General features: G+C 36.5%; 1 protein-coding gene across 3 annotated transcripts in view; it reads left to right on the top strand.

The window, feature by feature from the left end:
• Positions 1-15,932, top strand: part of ENTREP2 (endosomal transmembrane epsin interactor 2) — a 109,252-nt gene that overhangs the window by 24,995 nt on the left and 68,325 nt on the right. The window lies entirely within an intron of this gene.

Below are 15,932 nucleotides of genomic sequence, written 5' to 3' on the forward strand. Positions count from 1 at the left end.
TGTCACTGAAATTGCCATTCTCTGTGCTTGAAGAGATAAAGGCACTGACAGGAGAAGCCTCACTTGGTTTCATATTTGTGTAGAGGTTTTTTTGCAACTTCAAATCAAATCATTTGCTTGGTTTAAGGGAGAAATATTTCTGCTTTTGTTCCTCAACAGCATGAGAAAGAAGAAAGTTGAGAAATGATTGCAAAGAAAAATGGAGGTGCATGTTCTGTACACCCTGTGCAGTCTTTGTTTTATTCTATCCTTAATGGAATTGCAGAAAAGTCTCTTCAAATTGAAAGCCATACTAAAGGCGAATAGAGCAAAGCAGTTCATACTAGAAGCTGTCACTGAAGTAAATCAGATGAACAGAATACAATTTTTTGTTTTGGTCTTGGGAAAATTTGAGAGGAGTTTCCATAAAGAGAAGAAAATACAGCAAAAAACAACACAACAACCCCCAGAAAAATCCCAAAACAAAGTGGAAAACAAGTCATGTCCCCCCAAAAAAACCCCAACAAAACCCACAGCCACAAAAAAAAAAAAACCAAAACACAGCCACAACAGCAACAAACAAACAAACAAAAAACCCCCAACCAAAACAACACACACACACACAAAAAAGAGAGGGGTGGGGGGAAAAAGGGAAGAAAAAAAAAACAAGCATAAAAAACCATCCCAAACCAACCAACAACCCAACAAACCACCAAATCATAAACAGCAGTTCTTAGTTCTGAGGCGTCCCTTTCCCTCAGCAGGGATGCGATATGACTTATTAGAGAACTGTTGATAATCAAGGTTCCTGGTAAGTAATCTCAAAGAAAACCAGACTTTCTTCTTTTGTAATTGCAGCAGAAAGACTAAACCAGGCAAATCTGATGGTCTAGGGTTTTTCTATAGTTCTCTTGCAGCTGATGCTTCGTATCTGGTTGTCTTGTATTCTTCTGTCTTGTAGAAAGATTTTTATATTGCTGTTCTATCAGTTTAGTAGTTCTGTATGGTAATATTGAATGTTACTTGTGATTATTTCCCAAATGCCTTTTTTGGTTTGCCTGCTTGCCTACTTAAAATATGGCTGCCACATTCAGAACTGTTGGGCCGACTATTGAAGTGAGGACCTGTAGTATAAACCTGACACCATGATAAGCAGGGAGACAAAGAAGACAGATGCTTTAAACCAGTCTTCTAAATCCTGCTTTACTACTGCAAGCACCAGACAATTTGAGTAACAAGTGACTTCTAACAAGTGTGGAGTGAAAAAACAATACCTCTGCAGTTACTTGTGGAATGATCAAAGAATCATCTTCATTTCTGTAGCATGAAGGGTGGAGAAAAGTTGCTGTTTTAGAACGTGCTATAGAGGAAAAAATATAAGAAATGTTTTTGTCTCCTAGTAATGGTTGAAAATCTCTCATATGAACTAGTGAAAACATTTGAATTTTGATGTATTATTCTGGCAAACTCTCTCAATTAATTTTCTGTGAATTTGCATAGAATGTTAAAACCTTTCACAGCAATTTCACCACTGTCTCTTATACCCCCAAATGCAGTATTATATATTATTACTATATAATTATATAATATTATATAATAACTGCAGACAAGTAAGTGAGATAGTGCTGTCCCTTATTTCACTGTCCTCTGCATAAAGATAACGCTTCAACTGCAGTCTCACCTTTAAGCCTCTGTTGTAGCTCAAACTATTAGACAATCTAAACCAGGGTTTTAGGTAGCTGTTTTCAAAAGGAAAACAGATAAATTTTCTTTCTTGAGAACAGCAGAAAAGATGGTAAAGGCTTAATCTTAAGTTTTACTGAAGTTCCTTTGTACTCAGGTTAGTGGTTTTAAAGTCTAACCCTTTTTACCGTGCTGTGAGAAAATACTGTGAATTCAAAGGTGTCAGAAGTGTGTATCTAAGTCAGAAAAGCATTCTTAGCAGTTCTGTGTTATGTGATTCGTGGGCAAAGAAAGGGACACAGAAAAGCTGAAGTAAGAAATCTCTTTCAGTTTTGTAAAAGCAAGTTCCTTTGAGGATCTGTTATTCCGCTATTTATAATAAAATGTTTTAATATAATTATGAAATTGAAGAAACTGATATACAGAGTGAAATGTTGCAATTATTTCTAACCCAAGTAAATAATCTTTCTTTTGCATTTGCAAGCTGAGCAAGGCTTTTCTTAATACTATATTATTGCCATTCCTGGCTAAATATAAATTGCCAATATTCAAATGTAATTATAAATATGATTCCAAGAAAATGTAGTGAAAATTATAAATAGTAAAGAAGATACGTCGAATTGCAGAATGTATTAGATGTTAGAAGTAACAGTTACTGTGATATTAATAATGTCCTCTGCTTTTTTTATATGTATAGTGATAAAAAAGTCCATTTTCAGCTGTTTTCCTAATTACAGCTTTGCCATATGTGTTTTGTAATAGCGCATGCAGCTTTGAAGTAACAAATAAGCAAAACTAAGGTTTGTGACTAGTTTTCTGCTGTTCTATGATCCTGTTTCACAACTGTAACAAACTGTTCAGATGGATAGATTGAATTAAATAGTTTATTACACACACTTTTAAGTTTCAGTGGTTCTGTAGGCTCAGAAAAGTATCTCTGTTTTGAAAATTTACAGGTTCATTGCTAACAGCTATACAAGTATTAAGAATAAACTGTAAACTTAACGGATTTCTTAAGAGTACTTGGATCACGTTTAGTAAAAGGAACTTTATTATCTTACTGGATGCTAAATTATTTTGTTGTTTGTACTCTGAAAAAACTTGGAAGGTTCCAGAAATTCTTCGATTGTATACCTGTATTTGATTAAAAACGGGGAGTACAAGTGTATATTGTATCTGCCACAGTTCCCTATAGGAGTTGTCTCTAGGGGTTGAGACGGTAGTGTGGCCTTTGCTAACAGCTGAATTGCCAAGTTTGGTAGTTATCTTTACTTTTAGGTTTGGATGTTTATTATTCTTTAAAAGTGCATCAAAGTCTCACAAAAGCCAGCTCATAAAATACAATTGATAAAGTAATTTTAAAAGCTCCTCAATGTTATGGTGGGCATCATCTGCGTTACCTAGAATTTTTAGTGTACCTGCAGTTCCTGTACTCTTCCTGAGAAATAATTTTGTTATTTGTTTTGTTCTTCTCATAGGTTTACATTTCCCTTGCAGACCCTTATGATGACTCTAAATGCTGAGCTTTTCCTGCTCTTTTTTTATTGTTGTTGTTGTTTTCCTGTACATGCTGTTGAAATACCCATAGCTAGGATACAAATGAGGAACTTTGTGTAATTTCCTCCTGAAGTGTTGTGGCCGTGTCTCTCAAAAATGTTTTCTGCTAGGTCATGGGATAACAATACCCTTGTTATTTGATGTACTGTGCAAAGAGAAGCTGGTGAAAAGGTATTTACACTTGTGGCAGGTACCCCTGCCCTGGCAAAAGCTTCTGGACATGGACCAAAGCCTGGGAGAGCTCCCACTTGTGCAGCTCTTGTCCCACCCCGTGGTGGCACTCTGCAGGTGCATGGGCAGTAAATTGGGTCCTGAGCCAGTGGGAGGCTGCATGACCCCATATTTGGTCACAGCTCAGATTCAACCAGGGTATAAAAAGAGCCCCTTGGGCAGGCATTTTGAGATGCTGCTGCTCAGGGCAGCAGGTCTGCAGTCAGGGACTCTCCCCTTGGGTTGGGATGCTGTCTAAGGGAATTCCACAAGGTTGAGAGAACTCCTTTTTTAGGTGAGTGATTCCGCACTTTGGATCATTTGCCATAAAGTTTAAGAATCAACAGTGTAGTGATGCTTCCTGCAACATCCCAAATCTGTAGTTAGTGTTGGCAGAGCTTTAATTGAGTTTGAACAATAAATTTCATTTTGTCTCAATTTATTGGTGCTGTGACAACACTGCCCAGCTTAGCGAAGTTAAGAGGCTAATTTACTTAGGCTTCAGGTGCAGTCAGTGGCTAGCAGTAGGTGCCTTCTATGCTCCTAGGTCACTTCCTAATACAGCTGCATCCTTTAGAGGAACCTATCACTTGTGACAGTGTGGGAGATGGAGAAATTTAGTGATGTGCTTTGGGTAGACTTCCCACATTGTTCTACTTTTTTGCTGTTTTCAATGACAGCTGAATGCTATTCTGTGGCAGGACTGTGCTGCTTTGTATCTGCAGCCATGCAGTGTGACAGAAAGTATATGCTTCTTCGGGTTATACCAAGAAAATGGCAAACCCCAGGGAAATCCAAACTTGATCACTGCCCTGAATCTGGTGGCTATGTATAGCTACATAGAAATAATATTAGAACTGCTTTGGTTGGGTTTAGAAAACTGATTGCTGTAAAACCAGTTCTTAAATTTGGAGAACCAGGATTTTACTACCGATAAAAAACCCAAACCACGATCTGCCAGTTTTGTAGTTGATTGCCACAGTTTTGTTGTCTTTGATTTTTGCCATGTTGCATTTTCTGTGATAAAAGATAGGGTATAAATTTGTGTTAGAAATGATCCTGTAGAGAATCTTTTATAAGTAAAGACACCAGTATCTAATACACCCCCTAACCAAAGACTCTTTGAAATGCCACACACAGGTTGTCATGTTCCTACAAATCAACAGCAATAACTTGAGAGAATCTTCCTTGATGGCATTGGAGTGCTGAGGCTGATTTTCTTCACATCAGCTGCCAGCTAGGAGTTTGAGATTAGCTCAACTCATGAATTTCACTTATTAGTTAATCAGCAATCTTCAGTGTGGTCCTGTCTGTTTGATATTGCTAGAAAGCCAATTTTCTCTGTTTAGTGCTTTTGATATTTGAAGGCTTTTTGTCAGGACAACCATCACTGTCATTGCTTTCCTGTTAACTTCGTCAGTGTGTACAAAGAAAAGCTGCGGGCCAGAGCAGCATTTGAAGAGGTCCATCTCTCTCAGCATTCTGCAGCTTAAAATGAAATTTTTTGCTTCTTGGATGGTAACTCTTGCCAGTTAACATGGGAAGATAATTCCAGAAACAGATATTACATGCAAAGTTACCAGTCCATTCTTTTACAAAATTAAACTTAGTAAAATGAAGCACAGTTTTTGAAAAGAAAGATGACACTTATCTCATGGAATACCATCTATTCTGTTTTGGGTTTTGAGAGCTAATTTTCAAAAACATCTGTTTTAGATGGAGATTAAATGCTGAGGTCACTTTGAGGTATGACTTGAACTTCTCAGAGTTGCACTGAAAATCCAGGAATATTACAGTCCTGTATTGATTGATTCTTTTTTTAGGTTGTGTATCAGTGTGTGTGAAATAGTCCAAATCACTTGTGAGTGTTAGTCTGCCTGTCTTATTTTCAGTTTATCCTGTCTTAATGAATAAAGTATGTCTAAACAACTAAAGTAGGAACATAGCTTTTTTTGTGAAAGTCATTATGTTACTCTTGTTGAGTCTGTGGTCAGCCAGGCTGCAGTAATGCAAACATTGAGAGTTTGGGAATCTTACTGGGATGCTAATTTCAGTGCTCTTGTGAATTTTTTGCAGGCAGAGACAAGTAGAACAAACCAAGGAAGCCCTGACACTGTTTGAAATGTAATTGAGTTTGATGTACTGTGTAGTCAGTTTTCTTGCCACTGACCCTACAAAATTTCTTAAAATGAAGGCATATGACTGTGCGATAAGTTTGGAAAATGGTCACATTTCAGCTTAATCCATTTAATATTTCATGAAGGTATTGTAATTTTTTAGGTGATGCTTAAGAAGATGATTTAAGGTTTCTTCCACTGACTTCTCAAGAAAATTCAGTAAGTCACATTATTAGGACAGGGAATTGGGTGAGCAGGGGGAGAGGTGAGAAGGAAGTGAAGATATTTTAATCGACCGCTAAGCTAAATCAATTCTGTTCCCAGTTTCTCTGCAGATAGTATTATGGTGATACAAATATTGTTTCATCAAGGCAGAAAGAACAAAGTATTTATATAAGGGGTGGGGAAGTGACAAAATTGTTGATGCCCTTTAGATTTCATGGTGATTATGTCATGTACTCTTAAGAAATGTTTTTTGCCTGGAAGAATACATTTCCCTTGTAAAGACGATGATTTGTCAGTAAGATGCACAAGACTTCATTTGTACAGCTTAACAAAAGTGTGGGTTTATTACAGTGAGAATGCAATGCTGGTCAGCCTAATGCCCATATGCGAGTGGCTGTACTGTGTAAAACTCATTTAAACTGTAATTTTTGGTCACACTGGTGGATCTACCACTAAATGTCATACATAATGCTAGCTAATCTGGAATCCTTGTTAAGCAAGCATGTTTAATGTTGCCATGTGGATTACTTTTACTGGATTTTTGGTTCCTCCATGTGTGTCAATGCAGATATATCTTGTATAATGTAGCTTTTATTTGCCCATCAATGATGCAGTAAAGAACTGCAGTTTCTGCAGGTCTGAGTTTCTTCTGATGTAGAACAGTTTTTAGAATAAAGTGTTTGAATATAGAGGTAACATAAAAATGCTCTTAAGGCTACAAGATATTTTCACTCTTAATTTTGACACATAATGCCCATTATGCCTAACAGGGTCCTGCCCTTAGACTCAGATTGGACTCCTAGGACCTAATTTTTCACTGGCGAAGGGGTTTCTGTAGATTAAGTGGCTGAATGGCCAGTAGCAGCATTAAACTGAGTGGCTGCAAGTATGCTAGGGCGTCAGAAACAGCTTGGGAGCAGTGCAAACCTGAGAAAATTTAAGGAAAGGCTAAGCAGTCTTGGCGTTTGCATCTATATTTGAGTCAGTTTATACTTTTTTTTTTTTCCTTGTCTTTTTGGTTTGCCCCAGCAGTGCACTTGAGATCCTTCTCATTCAGACTTTGGGAAGTATAAAGTAACAGACCTTATAGAAGATTAAATAATACTAAAAGGCAGACCACAAGATTTAGCAAACGAGTCTCTGTGAGGTGAGGTCTCATGGAGATTGGTGTTTTATTCTTGCTTTATTTACAAAATCAAGATGTGAAAAGTTTGAATTTGATGAACTAGCTTGGCTTCATAACCTGTGTTGCACCAGTGGCTGCATTGTAGAACGCGATGAGTGGTTTGTGTTGTTGGAGTGATACACAGTTTTCTACTTATCCAAGTCCTTTGCTGTTCTTTTCCAAACCAATTGGAAACAGACTTTTTTAAGTGTCAGGCTTAATGGTTGTCACACAGCAGACATCTTATGCCTTGTATGCAGCATGTCTAAAACGTATTTTAAATCTTCAGTAATCATTAATGAGAATTATTATAATTAAGACTACAGCTAATGCTCTAAGTTATTTTAAATGCATTACATTCTTTATTCAGTCTATTTTGTCTGTGTATCAACATTATTTTATTCATACAATTTGAAGCTGACAGCCTTTGTGTCAGGAGTTCAAGCATCTGACTGTTACGAGCAGGGACCTGGCTGGAATTTAATACAGTTGATACTGGCTGCTGATGGCACCTGGATTTCCATTCTGTGGCATCCAGACTGGAAAGGACTAGGTGCAGGTATTTCCTGATCTTGTCTCAGCAGAAAACTGGTTGAAATATAAATTGCTTTTTCAAGTAAGTGTTGAGAAACATTTTCTAGTCATAGTATAGACATACCCAATCAAACCCAGTCCATGATCACTTAGAACCATAGAATAGTTTGGGTTGGAAGAGACCTAGTCAGCTAGTACAACCCACCCCCCCAACCCCCCACAATGAGCAGGGACATCTTGAACTAGATCAGATTGCCCAGAAGTTTGCTGTGTACTAGTGGTATGCAGAAGCACTGCATTTTATCTGCATTTGGGATCTCCTCTGAGTTTGAGGCAAATACTGTTATTCTTAATGTTTAGATCACTTTACAGTACACCTCAGCTTTCATCTGTTGAGAAATTGTGTCAGTAATTGAAAGAGCCATCCTCTCATTTCACTTATCAAAAACAATCTCAGTCTTCATTCTTATAATTGTTGGAAGAGCCCAGCAGCAAAAATCTGATTAGTGATTTCCTAATGCTACTGGAAAACAACATTTCTAGAATAATATTCCGTACTGAGTCAATGATACAGATCAAGATTGCTGTGAAAACTGATTAGGAAGTGTCTAAAAAAATTACCACAATGTTTTTCTTTGTCACAGCAACATGATGGATGTCTTTTTTTTTTTTTTTTTCTTTTTTTTTAACAACTGAAACATAAAATGAAAATTCTGGAAGTGAAGTCATCAAAGCTGAGTAGTATCTCTGCCTTCGTTATGGAAAAAACATGGCATCTTTTGTTACTGGAGTTAAGGTAAAGTTAAGTTGTAGCTATAATGAAATTACGAAGAATATAAAATGTACGCGTATTTTTGGAAAGAAATTAAGTTCTTGGAGTTTCTTCCCCATGTAGAAATCACTGTTGTAGCATATATGAACTGCAAATAAAGGCAAAGAAAATAAATACTCAGATGAGACAACATAAACACTTAAGTGTATATACTACTGTATATAGTTCTGTCATACTGGCCAAACTGCTTCTACTGCCACTGACTTCTTTGGTTCACCACTGCTTCAGTAAAACCTTCCTGCTCCAAAGGATTGATAAACTATGCAGAGCTGATCTGAGCTGTTGCAGGGATGTTGAATAACATGTAAAGGTGGAAAATTTCTTTAGTCAGTTATTTTAAAAGAATTACTTTTTTAGCTTTCAGTTTGCACTTTAGGGAACATTTAGCGAGTGGGTATGCAATAGTGTTGCTGGTGGAGTTACTGAAAACTAATAGTGGTCTTTCGGTTCATTCGTAGGTCATTATAGAGGAAGGAATTTGCTCAAATTCTGTGGGGAGCATCATTTTAATTTTAGAGAATTGCCCCGAAAGCTTTTTATGTGATCTCTTGCAGTATCTCAATAGATCTTGTATTTAGCTACAGCTCTTCCCCTGTGAAACAGCATGTATTAAGCTGTCCTAAGTAATTTGTTTATTTCAAGTTTATTCATAAAATGATCTAATGAATTTGTAAGCATGGAGGATTGGTTGGCAACTGCTTGGTTTCCTTTCTATTATTATTAGCCTTATTCTAATGGCTTGGTGCCTTATTTGTGCTTATGGATTACATTATGGGACTTATAAAATAATGTAATAGTGTGTTCTGCGAATGTGTTTAATAAAAAACAGATTAGAATTAAGACTGTATTGAGAGTCACTGACGTATCAGCTCTGTACCTAATATCTTACCTAAATCCCTGTCCATTGTTTTTACTACAGTTTGCCTGTTTTAGTGAAGTTAAGCGTAACAGACCTGAACCACTTGGAAGAATAACAAATACAGAACATAATGGTTTCTGTTCATAATTGGAAAGTATGTTGTTCCGATGTATGTGTGCTCCATGTGCTTGTTTTTCTCTGTATGCTGAAGGAAAAAGTAACTTTTTTGATTATTACTTTTTCTACAACATTTTTTAGAGTGTGTACTGTGATTTTTACAATAATGGCTGGTTACTTCCAGGAAAAACTGCAAATGTGAAACAAGGAGATTTCTGATGGGCATGGAGCATATTTCATAGGAAAACAATAAAAGCTCATCCTAAAGCTTAAGATGAGATCAAAACTGCATACTGGTAGTACATTCTGGTAGCTGTGTCAGTGTATTTGGTAATTTTACTGTCCTCATCTTGTGGAGCACCAAGGGATTTTGTTTCTCTGCTCCTGTTTCCATGGCAATTAGAATTAGATTAGGTTTAGGTTCACAGTGGTTAATGAGAGAGACTAAGTGATGATGCAGTGTTTCTGTGTCTGGAATATAATGAGTCTTTTTAGAAAATATCTCAAAACTATGCTTAACTTGTTGCTTTTTTGATTGCTCTTGGATCGCTTATATTTATCTTGTGGTGTACAGATCTTGCAGTTAGCCAGTCTGTTGGTACTTGTGCTGTTTGTGTTCATAGTGATGTACTCTTTAAATAAGAGAGCAGCCACTGGATTCTAGTAATAGCTACACATTGAAGAGTCAGTTTGCCTATCAGGCAAACAAATAGCTCTGTTAACTGTTTTAAAAGTTCGTTAGCCTATGACTGTTTTTTGCGGTATTTTAAATGTGATGGGATGGTATGATTTCTGTCAGCACCCAACCATTTAGGGTGACTTCTTGGAAGACCATGGCAAAATCATGCCACTGTTACATATTTGTCTATGCAGTTTTCGCACATGTGTGTATGTATATAGAAATATATATACCTCCCCCCCCTTTTTTTTCTTCTGATACTTGTTAATATATTCTCACCACCCTCACCCCGAAAGATTTTCATCCTCACTGTTTTTCCAGGAATTGGTATGGAGACTAATATTACTGTTAGATTTATTCTAGTCCCCTTTTAGCTAATCCTCATGTGTTATAGTTCTTTTTCCCATAGCTTGTATTTCCCTTACCATCATTTTGCACTAATGGATTGCAGATGCTGCAGGCACTATCATTATAAGGAGATTATGAGCTCTAGTACTCATAGGTCACACTTTTGTAGTCTCTGAGTATCTGATATTTGTGACATTACTTCCACAATATTTAATACTTGAATTTTGTTAAATAATTACCTGTTAAAAGGGCTACTGTAGATTTCACAGAAACATCATCCTTGAAGATATTTCGGCTGTTGATTTAGTCTGACTGTGTAAGGTACACCTATATCCAAAGATAGTTGGGGATAAAAGTACTTTTTAGTTGTTCAGGTACAGTTGAACTTCACCTGTCCAGGAACATTTGAATTGGCAAAATTAAACCTTGCAGCAGGCTGTACTCCTGTAGAGGGAGAGGGCAACCTTGGGAGAAGTCAGTGGTTTTAGGCGCTTCTGAAGAGAAACAGTTGCTGTAGCACTTTGCTGACAGAAAGCACTAGATGATACTGGTATTTAGATACATAGGCATAGTAAATAAGGCAGCCTGCTTACTGTTCTGCCTTCTCCATTCAGTTGCCTTGCAGATCTTCCTTTCTGTGTTGTACCTGGGTCTTCCTGGTCCACCCCAACAGATGTTTTTCCAGTGTGATGTTAACAAATTCTGGCAATGGGAATTCCATAACGTACCCATTCCACATACGTGAATGTCTTGAGTGTTAGAAAGTTTTTCTTGGTGTCCAACCCAAATCTCCATTAGTGCGTATGTAAATCAGTTGTTTCTTGTTCAGCCCTTAGTGTACTTCAAAATACAATTGGTCAACCTTTTCTGTGTAACATTCTTGTGGTTTTTTGAACCTGCTGTTTATTTATTCTTGTTTATTTTTGAAACGGCAGTCTTCTTTCCTATAAAATCACATTGCTTCAACCTCTCCTCATAGGCAAATTCTTTAAGAAGACATATTCAAATAGGAAGTGTGTGGAGAATGACAACAAAATAAGTATTTGAAGTGGAGATCTTTCTTTTGCATGAGACATCCCTGTCAAAACTTTATTTTAACCTTAAGACCTCCTAAGCAAGGCTTCTCATTTTCCAGAGCAAATAAACAGGAAAAGTGTTATAAAATTATACAGAAACACCAACATACAAGGTTTTTGTTTATTCCACTTTGAGTACAGCAGATAAAATACAATATCAAAATGTAAACATACCCTTGGACTTGACGAAGAATTATGGTACTGGCAGTTGAGCTCCTTAATGTCTTAGGAGAAAAGGAGAAAATGAAATCTGAGTTCCAGGAAGCTCCTGGAATTGTGAAGGGGAGTGATTTATGATTTCTTAACTGCATCTCAGCTCCTGTTATCGAGAATAATTAAAGGTGACTGACAGCTCTATACATTTTTCCTAGTTTGCCAAAGTATTCCTTTCTCTGACGCTGGTTTTGTTACTGTCTTACTATTCTGCATACCAGCTTGACAAATCTGCTGTTACAAAATAGCAAGGTCTTTCTTAAGAAAGCATGACAATATTTTTGCAGCCTACTTGAAAATCTAGATTAAGATGAAAATTGAAGGTGGGGTTTTTTTTTGTAATTGTGCCAATATAATGTTCTTAATACCAGGCTCTTTACGGCAGCACATTGAGAGGCAGGAGGCAATGGGTGTAAATTGAAACCTTGTTTCAGACTAAGTCTAAGGGAGGAAAAACACATTCCCCATGGGGACAGTGACGATGTCGGTAGGTCCTGGAATACATGTGCTGATAGGCTGTTTGATTTCTAGGGTATCTAGATACATTAATAATGTACATGTTTGAAAGCATATACGTACACAGCTGTGAATGCCTAAATTTACCTCTTATGGCCATACAAATTTTGCTGATACTTCTGTGATCATATGTCTATTAGCAATTGTAGTCATACAGTCACCAAAGTTCTTTTATATAATCATGGTAAATTTTCATATCACATTTCTTAGAATAGTTTTCTGACCTTTCATTTTGAGATTCACTAAATCTGCTTACAAAATTATGTATGATTATTTATACTGTTAGAAACATAATTAGATAGTGCCATAATGTATTAATTCCCAATGCAATACCACACACAATTTTGGCTTAATGTTAAAAAAAAAAAAAAATTTGATAAAGGGTTTTTTTGGGATTTTTTGGTTTGTTTGTGGGTTGGTTTTGGGGTTTTTTGTGTGTTTTTGTTTTTTGGGGTTGTTGTTAGTTTTGGTTTTTTTTTTTTTTAGTGAGCACTTTGAACTGAAATCACACCGAAAATACAGTGTTGCTGGATAGTGTGGGAAATAGAGTCCAGGGGAAACCTTTAGTCTGTAACTCTGGAAGATTTAATCAAAGTGCTCATGTCTATTAGATTTAGTTGGGATGAAGTCAAATAGAGAGTTGTAATACTTCTCTTGGATGCACTTTGCTGTTATAAGTTGATTTGTTATGATTGTTTGCCATCCTTCTCTTTTCAGAAAACAGGTGTCCAACGCAAGGGAGTTTGTGGCTGTCTTCTAGGCACTAACTTTCACTTATGTGGGGTGTAGATAGTTTGAAATACCACCGGTATATGACACATAGATTCAAAAATAATGAAGTATCATCATGAAATAACATATTGGAAGTCTTCAGAAATTGTAATTCAAGGGCATAAAAAGAAACAAACGAAACCCCAACAAAACACACCAAAACCCCAGCCCTGCCCACCCAGGAAAACAAACCAAAAAACCGAAACAAACTACAAACTGCACTCTAATTTAAGATAAAATCAGGTGTCAGAATCATAATGCTTTCCAAAACCTGGAATTTCAAAAGAAACGTGGTATATCTTTTAGCTGAGCCACACAGGTGGCATCTGGAACCCTCACACATCTTTGGTCATCCTTAGACCTTCTGTTATAGTTCTGTTTGTTTAACAATTAAATAAAACTGGTAAGACCTGAGTAACGAGAAGGATGCATCTTCTCTGACTTGTTTCTGATTTTGTACACAGCAAGTGGTGCCATGTAACTTAACCTACAGGTAGAGGTAAAGCGCTTGAAATTTACTTTTACTGAAACTGATCACACTCCATGAAGCTCTTACAACTCATTTAAGCCCTGCTTATGTAGTTGTGCCTTTATTTACTTCAGTGTATTTCTACCTTGTTTTTTCTAAGGTACTTAGAATAACTTGCATTTGCTAGTGGTACGAGGTCAACTGTTACACTGCAAGGTAAAAGGATTGATGTGGCTTTGTCAGTTTATACCTGACCTGCTAACGTATTACAGGTGATTTAAAGAGACAAGAGTCCATTTTATTTTTAATTGCAGTTATTACTAGAGCGCATTTATATACCACCACCTTCCCAGAATACTCTGTTCATTTAGTGCGACAGTTAAGGTCTCTAAATTATATATTGTAGTATTTCTCCTTTTTTCTAAAGTTAATTTGAATGTGTTTGAATTGGCATGTCATATGCATATCGCCATATGTTTTGATTGGAAGGAAATGCAGATAGATTGGATGTGCTATGCTATGAATTCTGTTTATTCGGATAACATAGGAACTAAGGATAACCTTTGTTTGCATTATTTTCTACGTTACAAGAAGGCTAAGATGGAATTTCAGCAATTAATATGAACAACTTGTATGCTTAATTTAATATTAACTGAATCCATTGACTAGAGAATGTGTCTCGTGTTTACAAGCTGAAAAAAAGAACCCAAAAATTTGCAGAAAAGTAGCAGGTGGCTTGATACATGGTGAATCAGCCTGAACACGAAAGCTGGAATAAGAACAGACAATAAAACGTGGAGTTTCCTGCAACTCATATATTCTATATTAGATAGAAAAGCATTGCAAGATCCCAAGTTGTACTGAGAAAAAAGATAATTTATTATATTAAACAAATTAATACTTAAAACATCAGTGATTTTATGTTTCTATAGATGCCTTTTCCTGCTGTTTCACTGTGTTCAATGTGGTTTTGGTTAAATTAATATTTATATAAATGTTTTGTGTAGTTCAGAAAAGAAGTTGAAAGAAGTATACTAGAGAGTGTATTATGTACAATAACCGTTTTGGAGTTGAAGACTTGGAAAGGTTAAGATACGCGAGAGACTGCATCATCTGATTTGTCCCCAGAATCTGAGCCCTCTAAATTTATAGAAAGTTACCTGAGTGTGAAGGGTTTAAAATGCTGGAAAAGACACCATCCAGGGCTTTAAAAAAAAAAACCACCCAAAAAAACCCAACTTTGTTTGCAGTCCATGTACTGGAAATTAATTTTTACCTTCTGTTTTTGTCCTGCCTCAGTATGTGACTATTGAGGTTAATGCCTCTTTTTCATGCATGAGCACAGCTTGCATTAATGATAATGGAGTTTTCATATGCATGTTGAAAGGTGTTCATAGCTAATGTTCCTGCGTTTCTAATGCTGCAGAAGTCAACACTAATGTATTCTATTTATTCTTTTCTCTGTGAATTAGCTCTGTTATAGTCAGCAAGTACATATATCTGTAGCTATTCTGTGTAAGGAAGCTGGCAAATCTACATTTTTGAACATGTTTTTAGTAGCTTTGATTTATTTTGATTATTATATGGGGCGGGGTGTCACTGCAATTCAGCAGATAGAAGTTAGGCCCGATATGTTAGATAAATGTGCTATGCAGGGTCTGAAATCAAACTATGCTGCCAACAAAAAACGCATGTAACTCTGATCTCGCAAGGCCTCTGTAAATGTCAAACACTGTTGTATGTCAGCTGAACAAAAAGGGTCACCACTCTCCTTGCATCTTCAGGGGTGCACAATGCTGCGGATATATCAGGCAGGAGGAAGAGGGGTTTAACTCATGGGAATAGCCACAGTAAATGAAAGTAAGGATTTGCTACTCTTAGGTGTTAGAGTAGCTTGCCTCTGCACGTATGACTTGGTGACTGAGAAGTACTGGCTTATGTATGAGTATTTTATGTATCAATACAGGCTCTGTTTTGGGAGGCAATTGCTTATTTTTCCTGAAGGGTTTTCTTTAATAACCTCACAATTTCAGCCATCCCATTTATTTAATTGAGAAGATGTTGCTATATAGCCTGCAGATAAACTAGCTAACCCTGTCGTTTTTATCTTCTTGAGTGCAGTTTTCACATTACAGGATTATCAGCCCAGAGACAAGTTCTCAAACAGCAATAATAAGCTAACAGAGCCATGTGAGCAAATTTAATTAACTGCAAAAATGGATTTCTCAGCTTTTCGCTGGCTTGGCCAACATGCAGAAGTATGTAGCTTTTATGCTGTAGGAAATGCTGTAGAATACAAACTATGCACATTTATATGTAGAGATTATCTGTGTAGTCTTTGGTGTCCATATCCTGATTTTGATTCACTTTTTACTGTGTGTTTATGCCTTCTCATCTTTTGCATTTATACTTGGCTTAAAAACTAAAATTAAGATTTTACTATAAAAAATCTGCTGAGTTTTGGTTGGGTTTTTTTTTTTTTTTAATGGTATAGCTGATAAAATATCAGAATGTGCATTTTCTGACATGCTGTCTTCCTGAATAATGTTTTCAACAACTGCAGCAGCTGTCAATATTACGAA

Source organism: Lathamus discolor, chromosome 8 (genome assembly GCF_037157495.1).
Source record: "Lathamus discolor isolate bLatDis1 chromosome 8, bLatDis1.hap1, whole genome shotgun sequence".
Classification (NCBI taxonomy): Eukaryota; Metazoa; Chordata; class Aves; order Psittaciformes; family Psittacidae; genus Lathamus; species Lathamus discolor.